The sequence below is a fragment of the Procambarus clarkii genome, chromosome 15, assembly GCF_040958095.1.
Source record: "Procambarus clarkii isolate CNS0578487 chromosome 15, FALCON_Pclarkii_2.0, whole genome shotgun sequence".
Classification (NCBI taxonomy): domain Eukaryota; kingdom Metazoa; phylum Arthropoda; class Malacostraca; order Decapoda; family Cambaridae; genus Procambarus; species Procambarus clarkii.
In genome coordinates, this window is record NC_091164.1 from 230,001 (window position 1) to 242,500 (window position 12,500).

Here is a 12,500-nt window from a genome sequence, read left to right on the forward strand (position 1 = left end):
GGCTGATAGGTCTTAATAACCCTCCAGAGGTTGATAGGCCTTAATAACCCTCCAGAGGTTGATAGGCCTTAATAACCCTCCAGAGGCTGATAGGCCTTAATAACCCTCCAGAGGTTGATAGGCCTTTATAACTCTCCAGAAGTCGATAGGCCTTAATAATTGCTGCTGTTCGTGTCTGTTGGTGCAGACACTGCTGCTGTTCGTGTCTGTTGGTGCAGACACTGCTGCTGTTCCTGTCTGCTGCTGTAGACACCGCTGCTGTTCCTGTCTGCTGCTGCAGACACCGCTGCTGTTCCTGTCTGCTGCTGCAGACACCGCTGCTGTTCCTGTCTGCTGCTGCAGACACCGCTGCTGTTCCTGTCTGCTGCTGCAGACACTGCCTTTGCTGCTTTTTTGTTGTTTGGATGGTGACTTGTGGGTTGGTCCCCTCCTTCACGCACTGCCCACTCATGGCTCTCTTGGTGAAGTGCTGCTCTCTCTCTTTCTCTCTCTCTCTCTCTCTCTCTCTCTCTCTCTCTCTCTCTCTCTCTCTCTCTCTCTCTCTCTCTCTCTCTCTCTCTCTCTCTCTCTCTCTCTCTCTCTCTCTCTCTCTCTCTCTCTCTCTCTCTCTCTCTCTCTCTCTCTCTCTCGCTCTCTCTCTCTCTCTCTCTCGCTCTCGCTCTCTCTCTCCACAACCTTAAATGCATCGTTACTTTCGGATAGTGTTACTATCTTCACTATACAGCATGGAGTTACAGCCCCCTGTACGGCGCCCAACTCTTGGTTATTGGGCCGCTTTGTTTCGTGTCCCTGGTCGTGTCCTGGTCGTGTTCAGGTCGTGGCCCTGGTCGTGTACCTGGTCGTGTCAATGCGTCCACAGTTCGTGTGCTCCTAGGTCATTTGGTCGTCTCCCTGGTGGTCAAGTGGTCGTCCCCTGGCTATTCCCCTAGTCGTGCGCAATTATTCCCCCTCCCTCCCTCCCTGGTCGTCGCCCAGGTCGTCGTCCTGGTCGTGCTACTGGCACTATGGCTGCCAGAGTCGTTTGGGAGCCGTGCATTACTCTGCCAGAGGTCTAAATCTTCTTATTATCGCAGCGTTGCTCTCCCTCTCCTTTATTGCTCTCCTCCCTCACTTCTCTCTCTCTCTCTCTCTCTCTCTCAGCTACTGGCGGGCTGCCTCTCATTGTGCACTGTCATTGGTGCACTTCGCAACCAGCGATGTAGTGATGCAGACTCCCCCCCCTCCTTTCTCTCTCTCTCTCTCTCTCTCTCTCTCTCTCTCTCTCTCTCTCTCTCTCTCTCTCTCTCTCTCTCTCTTTCTCTCTCATTCGTTCCAAAGCCGAATAACCCTCACAATTATCAGTTTCTCTCACTCATTCCCACCGTTTCTTCTGTCTCTTGTTCATTCTCCTTTCTCCTTCTTTTCTCTCCATTCTCACTCTCACTGCATATTTCTCTCTAAGGCCAGTGTCTGGCTCTGTATATATTTGTCTGCCCTGTTATGTGTCTTCGTTCCAAAGAGTGAGGGATGTAGAGAGACAAAATGGGATTACCTCCACGATTACAAGTGTTAGAAATCCCTTTCAGCTTACTCAAGAGGTCAAAGCTTTCCAGCTTACTTTGGAAGAGTTCATCTACTGGGAATATTGACCGCTGTCACAAGTGCTGTCAAGACAGATCCCGTCAGAAGGGAAGGAGGCAACGGAAGGCTCTCTCGCTACTCTTCCTTCCCCTCACAACCCTGAACTACGATCCTTTTTTATACGATCTATGCTACATGCGAGTGATGTAGAACCCAAACTGTCAGATGTATCGTGAGGCTGAGAGAGACCAGCTGTCCAAGACCAGCTGCCCCACGACCTTCGAGACAGGAAAGATGCCTGCACCATTGCCAGATGCCAGCTGTAAGTGAACCTGGTAGGGGGAAAAGAGCCTCACTACTGAGATATACTTGATAGAAGCCGGATGGATACAAGCATTAAACCCTGAGGAACCCCACTTGTTATGGAGAGTATGGGGACGAGGACTGAGCCCTGAGGAACCCCACTTGTTATGGAGAGTATGGGGACGAGGACTGAACCCTGAGGAACCCCACTTGTTGTGGAGAGTATGGGGACGAGGACTGAACCCTGAGGAACCCCACTTGTTGTGGAGAGTATGGGGACGAGGACTGAACCCTGAGGAACCCCACTGTTGTGGAGAGTCAAAGTATCCTCCGATTAGACAGTATGTTTTAATACTAATAATAAGTACATTCCTTACTGTCTGCATAGTACAAAAATACACTTAATTGTGCCCTTACATTTACCTCCCCATATATTCTCCTCATTTACTGTTAAGACACTCAAAATTTTTAGGTTGAGGTTTTCATGTTTAATTCTGTATACACAAGTTTTAAATATAAAGAATTTATTTTTCAGTATTATTAAACAATAGAGATTTTATACAAAAGTTTAAAATATCCTGAGTTACGTTATAATTTATTGAAAGATTTTAGTTTTGTTTTATTAGTTTTATAAAACTGTAATATCAATATAGCTATAGTTTAAGTATTAATTGTAATTAAGAAGCAATAAAATACTTGTCCTCCAACACTAAGAAGGTTAGGTTAGGTCGTGGAAAATAGATTTTCAGGTAAACTCTAATATTCACAATATTTTGGTGCGATTCTGGCGATTGAGTGTATTTATGCACTAAGCCGATAGTCAGGATTGTACTTATTACATTTAGTATTAAAACGTACTGTCTATTCGGCGGAGTGACTGGGAGAGTATGGGGGGCGAGGACTGAACTTTTAGAAACACCCACTTGCAGGCATCGAGTCACAATACACGGGATCACCATAGCCCGTACTACTTGGAACTTTTTGTTCCAGGTAGCAAATCTTAAACAACAGTTATAATAACGTGGCTGAAGATATGATGACCAAATCTCACATGAGTTGACCAGACCACACACTAGAAGGTGAAGGGACGACGACGTTTCGGTCCGTCCTGGACCATTCTCAAGTCGATTCACTTGAATGAGAATTTAAGTGATTCACTAAAATTAGCCACGTTATTGTGACTCATCGCCTGCAAATCACACATCAGAAGATAGAGAAACGATTTAATTGAAACTACACTTGGTAACGGTCCAGGACGGACCGAAACGTCGTCGTTTCTTATCTTCTGACGAGTGGTTTAGTCATGAACTTCACACTTGTTATAAAAAAGGATTTATATTTTATGCAACTGGTGAAATTTTCTCAGCAGTGAAATGATTCTCTTGATTTGAACTCTCCGTAACAAACGCAACCTACGAACCGAACAAGCCACCTAGCCTATCGAGGCACATGCATTACAAAAAATAAAAATTACGGTGCATCAATATCTTCTAATACATTGCATTTTTAACGGATTCACCGGGAGGGGCCGCAGTATAGGTAACTTCGTACCCAGAGACAGTACGCTAGTAAATATTTAAGACGTACCTGACCTAACGCAGCGCAAGTTACAGCCCCGCTCCTGTGCCCAGGTATGTCCACTACGGGATCGCCATAGCCTGTGCTACTTGCAAATTTGTATTCAGAGTAGCTGAATCTACAATAACAAAAACAATAAACGCTACCTAAACTTGACCCAACCCAAGTCACCCTAACAACAGTTGTACGGTTGTAACAGAAAAAACGTTTTTATTAACATAGCCTGCCCAATCCCCTCCACCACCCCCCTCCCTCTTCTGGCCGCTGTCCTAATCACCACAAACTCTCCCAAAGAATTAATGTTCCAGTTTATTCAATATACTTCAAGATCTTATATATATATATATATTATTCAATCCATTTCGGCACTGTGAAGTATATTGGTTAACGAGCTCTCCACACAACCTGTAAACATTATAAAAAAAAAAAAAACAGAATTGTAATCATCCATGATTACTGAATAAGTCTTACCACTTAAGACTTAACACTTACCTTGCTTGTGATGTTCCTTGAAAGCCGAACCAGGTAAGTGTAGTATAATTAATAGGCAATAAAACACTAACCTCAAATTGTTCGGTGGTGGCTGGGAGCCTAACATCCAAATGCCGCCTGATTTCTTGTTGATTATTCACTTCTCTCGCTTACCAGCAACGTCTCAGAGGCTTCAGCGCTACACCATTGTGTCCGGAAGACATTGGAGTACGTGTGGAAAGGATTTGGCTATTGAAGGGAGTCGAACGGGTTGAAATATAGCGGTATATAGGCACAACACACCAGCCGTCAAGTAGCGTCAGACACCTGACGTCCTCGGCCGCCCGCGGCTTGGCGCGCCAAAATCATCATCTTCCATCCTTCGCGGGTTGCCGAAAAGTAAATTATTCCAATCATTAATATCGCAAATTTATGGACAGTAGCCGCCAACCTTTATCAGCGGCTATTTGTTCCAGTCGTCTTTCATCGTTATATGTTCAAAAGGTCATCTTTTACAGCAAGTTTAATATTCAATAAGCTAGTTAAAATTTCATCAGTACGTGTGCTCGTGACTCGGGCATGTGATACTGATTAATTCCGATTTCCAAAAGAGAGATTTTTGCAGTTAATTTTCTTGGTTTAGGTTCATGGGCTATTAGTTTTTGGCTTCTCTTGTCTTACGTATTATTTAAAGTTAGTCTTGCCTGTAAAATTTTAGCAATTTTGATTACAAAGACTTTAGTATTTAGTTTTGAGTACATACTTCTTCCGTATTTAAATGAACCAAGTCCTCAAGCATTTATTTGACGATTTCGAGAGGAGAAACTATCACATCAGCAGTTATTTATTATAATATATTTTTCCGTGCGAATTTCCATACTATCTGCATACAGGTATATATATATATATATATATATATATATATATATATATATATATATATATATATATATCGTACCTAGTAGCCAGAACGCACTTCTCGGCCTACTATGCAGGGCCCGATTTGCCTAATAAGCCAAGTTTTCATGAATTACTATATTTTCTCTAATTTTTTTCTTATGAAATGATAAAGCTACCCATTTCATTATGTATGAGGTCAATTTTTTTTTATTGGAGTTAAAATTAACGTAGGTATATGACCGAACCTTACCAACCCTACCTAACCTAACCTAACCTATCTTTAAAGGTTAGGTTAGGTTAGGTAGCCGAAAAAGTTAGGTTAGGTAGTCGAAAAACAATTATTTCATGAAAACTTGGCTTATTAGGCAAATCGGGCCTTGCATAGTAGGCTGAGAAGTGAGTTCTGGCTACTAGGTACGACATATATATATATATATATATATATATATATATATATATATATATATATATATATATATATATATATATATATATATATATATATATATATATATATATATATATATATATACTTGTATGCAGATACACCAAGAAGTATACCCAACATCTCGGAGTATATACGCTGATAATTTTCTCTAGTCCTGGATGATAGTCAGTATTAAAATATACTTCTTGATTGGTCATTAAGTTATTGTGGTCGTTAACCTTTCTGAGGGTCAGAGCAGAGGACGTGAACGAAACACTACTCGAGAAAATCATATACATCATCACCTGTGAGTCGTGTGCAAAATGCTTTTGTTTTTATTTGTAAACAGAGTGGTATGGTGGGTGGATTACCTAGCATTTGGCCCTTGTTGATGAGGACGGAGATGTCTTAACCCTTCATCACGTGCTATTTAAGCCCGTGCCACCTCTTGGGTGGCTTAATCTATATCAATCAATCAATCAATCTTAACCCTCCAGAGATCGATAGGCTTTTAAGACCAAGAGCAATTCACACTCTGTTCCTTTGTAAGTTTGTAATATATCGCATATAACATAATTTATGGTAAGATAATTTATCGCATACAATATAATTTATCATGTGTAGTATACCACAGATGGTATACCGAAAAAGTAGTATATCAGACATGTAGCATACCACATATGATATAGTAATGCTGAGGAAAAATTTTGTATTACAATATATTTTTTCTTTTGTTATACCAAAATCTGAATAATTTGATATTCAATATTTATTGTCGTTAACTCTACCCTGATTATCTGTTGTTATAGACCTATCAATTATCAAGAAATTATACTAACCTGGCTTCAATAATGGCTTCCGGTCTTTACAGCCATATCATCGTTATCAGACACCTGTGAGACGATAATTCTGTGCGCATCACTTGACTCGCTTCATAAAGCTTTGCTAGGCTTGCGTCGTCAAGTAATTTGCTATCTGTAACAGATATCTTGAACATTAGCGTTAATAAAATAACCAAAAAAAACACACACTTGTGTATTAATGAACTTTATGTAAGGAATTTACACCTTTATATAAGGAATTTTAAAGTTTTTCGCAATCTCCTGAATGCTTTGTGAAGATCTGAGTATGTGTGATTAGAACGAGATTCACATCACGTCTAATCATTTTAGACACAAGTGTGTGTGTGTGTGTGTGGGTTTTGATCCTATGTTATTATGTCTATGAGAAGACATCACCATTACTAATTAGCGTTAATCATACTAGGCTGTTAAACGTATCTTAGCGATTTCTGACGGAGAGTTAGCCTAGCCAAATTTATTTTGAATATTTAAAATATATTTTTTTTTTGTTGTTGATCTCATAACGCTAAAATTTAGCGAGTTTCCCGACCGCTGAAAGATATTTTCAAGCGTGACTTAACCGATGAAACTGTTCTCGTGGAAGTCCACTTACACATCTTGTCTCAGTTTACATTTACACATTTACACGGCAGCTTAGTTTACATTTACAAAAACCGTGATGTTTCTATTTACATTTAAATATTATTCGTGTCTGAACAACTTGCGGATACGAACCCCGTAAGTTATTCGGAGTTTACGAGCTCCGAAGCGCTACGATGCTGTCTATAATAACCTTGGGACGACCTTGCAGCGCCTCCAAGCTTGTAAAAGATGTACGGGTTTCGTAAAGTGGGACCATATGTGCTTGAAGGATCCTGGCTGATTAAGGTAAGACACTTATGAGGAGAAAATGCTAAGTCGTTATGACTATATAAGACTTGAAAGTTATATAAGGTTAGGGAGCTGGGATATATAAGGTCAGGAAGTTGGGATATAAGGCCAAGGAACTGGAATATAAGGCCACGGAGCTGGGATATATAAGGTCAGGAAGCTGGGATATAAGCTTGTCCTCATATCCCAGCTCCTTGTCCTCATATCCCAGCTCCTTGTCCTCATATCCCAGCTCCCTGTCTTCATACCCCAGCTCCTTGTCCTCATATCCCAGCTCCCTGTCCTCATATCCCAGCTCCTTGTCCTCATATCCCAGCTCCCTGTCCCCATACCCCAGCTCCTTGTCCTCATATCCCAGCTCCCTGTCTTCATATCCCAGCTCCTTGTTCTCATATCCCAGCTCCTTATCCTCATATCCCAGCTCCCTGTCCCCATACCCCAGCTCCTTGTCCTCATATCCCAGCTCCTTGTCCTCATATCCCAACTCCCTGTCCTCATATCCCAGCTCCTTGTCCTCATATCCCAGCTCCCTTGTCCTCATATCCCAGCTCCTTGTCCTCATACCCCAGCTCCTTATCCTCATATCCCAACTCCCTGTCCTCATATCCCAGCTCCTTGTCCTCATATCCCAGCTTCTTGTCCTCATATCCCAGCTTCTTGTCCTCATATCCCAGCTCCTTGTCCTCATACTCCCCTCCAATGGGAGCTGTTTAGTAACCGTCTGAGAGCTTATGTATATAAGTATCATATTTATCCCGCTATGTATACATATGTATCCCAGTTTATTCATATGTATGAATATTTGGCCCATTTTCTCGCTTAGCCACTCCGTAAAAAATGCAACGGACAAGCCTATCGAGGCTAATGCATTAAAACGTAAATAATAAGGTGCTTGTATATTTTTATTTTTACCAATACGTGATATTTCAAATTCAAATTCAAATTTCTAACGGATTGGCCGATTGCGTTAAAAAAAAAAAAACGACGGTTTAAGTGAGAGGACAGGTTGAATATTAATCCAATTTATCCGTTGGATACTCATTCACGTTCAGTGATGAGTATGGCGGCCCAGATCTACTGATGAGGAGGTAAGATGGATTTGAAACGCTTTCCACAAGCTTGCCTCTGATTGGCCGAAAACTTGCAGAAGCCTGATTGGCTGAGCGGTGGAAGAGACTTGTCATTGGTTTGGTGGAGAGCTGTATCTTTCTCCTGATTGGCGGATAACTGAGTGTGACGTCATTTAACGACGTGACACCTCTCTGATTGGCCCACGTTCATTCTGCGTCATATAGGATCCAATCAGGTATCATGGTTATACCAGAGTCTATCATTGTGCTATATGTGTGTACTCGTATACCTTATGTATACCAAACAATGTATGTATACCCAATATACCAAGTATGTATACCAAACGTTGATCAAACAATTATGTTTGAACAATGTTTGGTATTATACTTGGCCTGCTTGCATCGTCATCATTATATTCATCATATTCATCGTCATAATCATCTTCATCATCCTCGTCATCATCTTCATCACATGTCATCTCCGCGTTCCCAGCATCACGGAGATGGTAGAGGGGCAAGATGGAGATGTTTTAGAAAGGTGATCGTACACAGCAAATTTGAACTACCGTGCTTCAAGGTTCCAGGCTATCGTACTCCAAGGCCAAGATATCACATTCCAGGGTCTAAGTATCATACACCGAGGGGCCCAGATACAATACACCGAGGGGCCAGATACCATACACCGAGGGCCCAGATATCATCAGAATTTTGAACAAGGTGGAAAATCATGCAAAAAGGCTTCTCTCTAGTCTTAACCAAGTCTGATTGGACTGATCAGCCCACCAGAGCCTGCAACACCGTCGTGATGTTGGTGGACTTACCGTTATGTACAAGGCCAACATTCTCAAAGTATCGCACCTGGCCCAACTCCGTGGACAACCGGTAGTTGGCACCCGTAACAGTAGGCTCTCAAATTTTAACAGTCTCATGCTGGAACTGCCTCTCTCAAGAATATCACGCCATCAGCGATCATTCCCACGCTGAAACTTGTTCGATCAACAGCTTGATACACGGGAGATCAGATCAACCAATCACATGATGACTCTGGCACACAATTACCTACTGGTTCATCCTGTTCTTTATGTGATAGTTACATAGCATTAACGATAGTTTAATCCTAATGGATCCAAATAATAATCTCGTCCAATAAATGAGCCTCTTTGTGCAGGCTGGAAATGAACTGATGTAGGATAACAGCTCTTGCTTGCAGTTTCACTAGGAAGCTAAAGGACTTGCCTAATGAACCCTTGTCTTAGTTGAAGAACAAAGCACACTGAGGACCCTGATATGACATTGCGAGCGCCGCAGATATTAGAGAGGTCTCACGTAGGTGGGGTCACGCACGACTGCCGCCGGCGGTTCGAGCCCCACAAGGTAAACTAAGTTACAGATTTCAGCCTGAAGTCTGACTTAAATGTGTACATCTGATTCTTGTCATATCTCTATTTTTTTCTCTCTCTCTCTCTCTCTCTCTCTCTCTCTCTCTCTCTCTCTCTCTCTCTCTCTCTCTCTCTCTCTCTCTCTCTCTCTCTCTCTCTCTCTCTCTCCGGCCTGACTCTCAAAATTTCGCTATCTTCTATACTAACCTAATAGTCTAAACATTTTGCTTACGCGCCTTATCTGTCTCTATGTTATCTTTTAAACACACACACACACACACACACACACACACACACACACACACACACACACACACACACACACACACACACACACACATCTAGGATGTGTACGCGTGTTTCAGATAACAATCTACGTAGTAAAGATGATAGAGGAAAATAGATCAAGAGGCAGCACATAAGAAAACCGACGGTTAGAAAGGCGGGGCCCAAGAGCTTAGTCTTGCAGAAACAAATAATAAGTACACACACACAATATACATTCCCTTCTTTCACTTGCAAGATCGTGCTTTTACGTTTAAAAGATTTTCTCGTGATCTTAATACCGGTAAATGTGTTATTTTGTAACCGGTAGAACATTTAAAATGATCAGTGATATTTTCTTGTGTTGTTCGTCCGCTTTCTGTGTGTGTGAACTCACCTATTTGTGTTTGCGGGATCGAGCACTGACCCGCCTTTCCAGCCATCGGTTGTTTACAGCAATGACTCCGGTCCTATTTCTCTATCATGTCTAGTTTTAAAATTATGAATAGAGTTTGTTTCCACAACCTGTTCCTTAAGTGCATTTTATTTTTCCACTACTCTCACGCTAAAAGAAAAGTTCCTAACATCTCTGTGACTCATCTGAGTTTCCAGCTTCCGCCCAATTCACTTCGTTCTGTTAGTATTTCGTGTGAACATTTCTTCTATTTCCACTTTGTCAATTCCCTTGAGTATTTTATAAGTTCCCTATCATATCCCCCCCCCCCCTCTCCCTTTTTTTTCTAGAGTCATAAGGTTCAGTTCCTTCAGGCGCTCTTCATATCCCATTCCTCGTAACTCTGGGACAAGCCTCGTCGCAAACTTCTACACCTTTTCCAGTTTCCTTATATGCTTCTTCAGATGGGGACTCCATGATGAGGCGGCATACTCTAAGACGGGCCTTACGTAGGCAGTGTAAAGCGCCCTAAATGCCTCCTTACTTAGGTTTTCTGAATGTTCTAACTTTTGCCAGTGTAGAGTACGCTGCTGTCGTTATCCTATTTATATGTGCCTCAGGAGATAGATTAGGTGTTACGTCCACGCCCAGGTCTCTATCGCGCGTCGTCACAGGTAGGCAGTTCCTCTTCATCGTGTACTGTCCCTTTGGTCTCCTATCACCTGATTCCATTTCCATAACTTTACATTTGCTCGTGTTGAATTCCAGTAGCCATTTCTCTGACCATCTCTGCAACCTGTCCAAGTCCTCTTGGAGGATCCTACAATCCTCATCTGTCACAACTTTTCTCATTAATTTTGCGTAATTCGCGAACATCGACATGTAGGATTCTACTCCTGTAAACATATCATTTACGTATATTAGAAATAGAATTGGTCCCAGCATCGATCCTTGAGGTACTCGTTACTGTTCGCCAGTCCGACTTCTCGCCCCTTACCGTTACTCTCTGGTTCCTTCTTGTTAGGTAGTTCCTTACCCATGCTAGGACCTTTCCCCCCACCCCCGCCTGCCTCTCGAGCTTGAACAGCAGTCTCATGTGCGGTACTGTATCAAAGGCTTTTTGGCAGTCCAGAAATATGCAGTCTGCCCAGCCTTCTCTGTCCTGCCTTATCCTTGTTATTTTATCATAGATTTCCAAAAGGTTTGTTAGGTATGATTTCCCTGACCAGAACCCATGTTGATGTTTGTTTACAAACCTAATGTTCTCCAGGTGTGCAACCAGTCGTAGCCTAATTATTCTTTCCAGTATTATACAGGGGATGCTTGTCAATGATATAGGTCTATAGTTAAGTGCCTCCTCCCTATCGCCTTTCTTGAAAATCGGTACGACATTTGCCTTCTTCCAGCAATTGGGCAATTCTCCCGACATAAGTGACTCATTAAAGATCATTGCCAGAGGCACACTGAGGGCCTGCGCTGCCTTATTTAGTATCCACGGTGATACTTTGTCTGGTCCAACTGCTTTAGTTGCATCCAGTGTTGTCAACTGTTGTCACCTCTATATCTGGTCTTTCATCTAGGGACCATCTCTTCTAACAATGGGAGCTGCTCAGGCTCGGTTGTGAACACTCCATGGAAACTCCATTCAGTACCTCGCAGATTTCCTTGACACTTTCAGTATATGCCCCCCTCTGTTTTCCTTAGTCTTGTCACTTGGTCGTTCACCGACATTTTTCTTCTTATATGTCTATGTAGTAATTTAGGTTGCTTTTTCGTTTTGATCGCAATATCATTTTTATAATTTCTATCCGATACTCTTCATATGTTAATGTATGCGTTCCTAGCTCTGTTGCATCTAATCCTGTGGTCCTCTGTCCTTTGTCTTCTGTACTTCCTCCACTCCCTCCTGCTTCTTTCCTCTACTGTTGGTATAAATCTCTCTTCGGCCTCGTAAGGGAGTGGACAGCACACTGGGCTTGTGATCCTGTGGTCCCAGGTTCGATCCTGGGCGCCGGCGAGAAACAATGGGCAGAGTTTCTTTCACCCTATGCCCCTGTTACCTAGCAGTAAAATAGGTACCTGGGTGTTAGTCAGCTGTCACAGGCTGCTTCCTGGGGGTGGAGGCCTGGTCGAGGACCGGGCCGCGGGGACACTAAAGCCCCGAAATCATCTCAAGATAACCTCAAGATAACCTCAAGATAGCCTCCTGGCATTTCCATATTACTAGGTCCATCATATCTTGCACTGTTTTTCCTCTAATTTCTTCCTCCCACTGCACTTCTCCCAGATAGTCCCTTATCCTTCTGCAGCTCCCTGACAAGAGGGAGCCAGCTTAGCTTAGCTGCCAACACCCACACATCGTGTCAGCAAGGTGGACAGCCCGCCGCCTGCTTTCATACCTCTCACTGTATTTCCCACTTC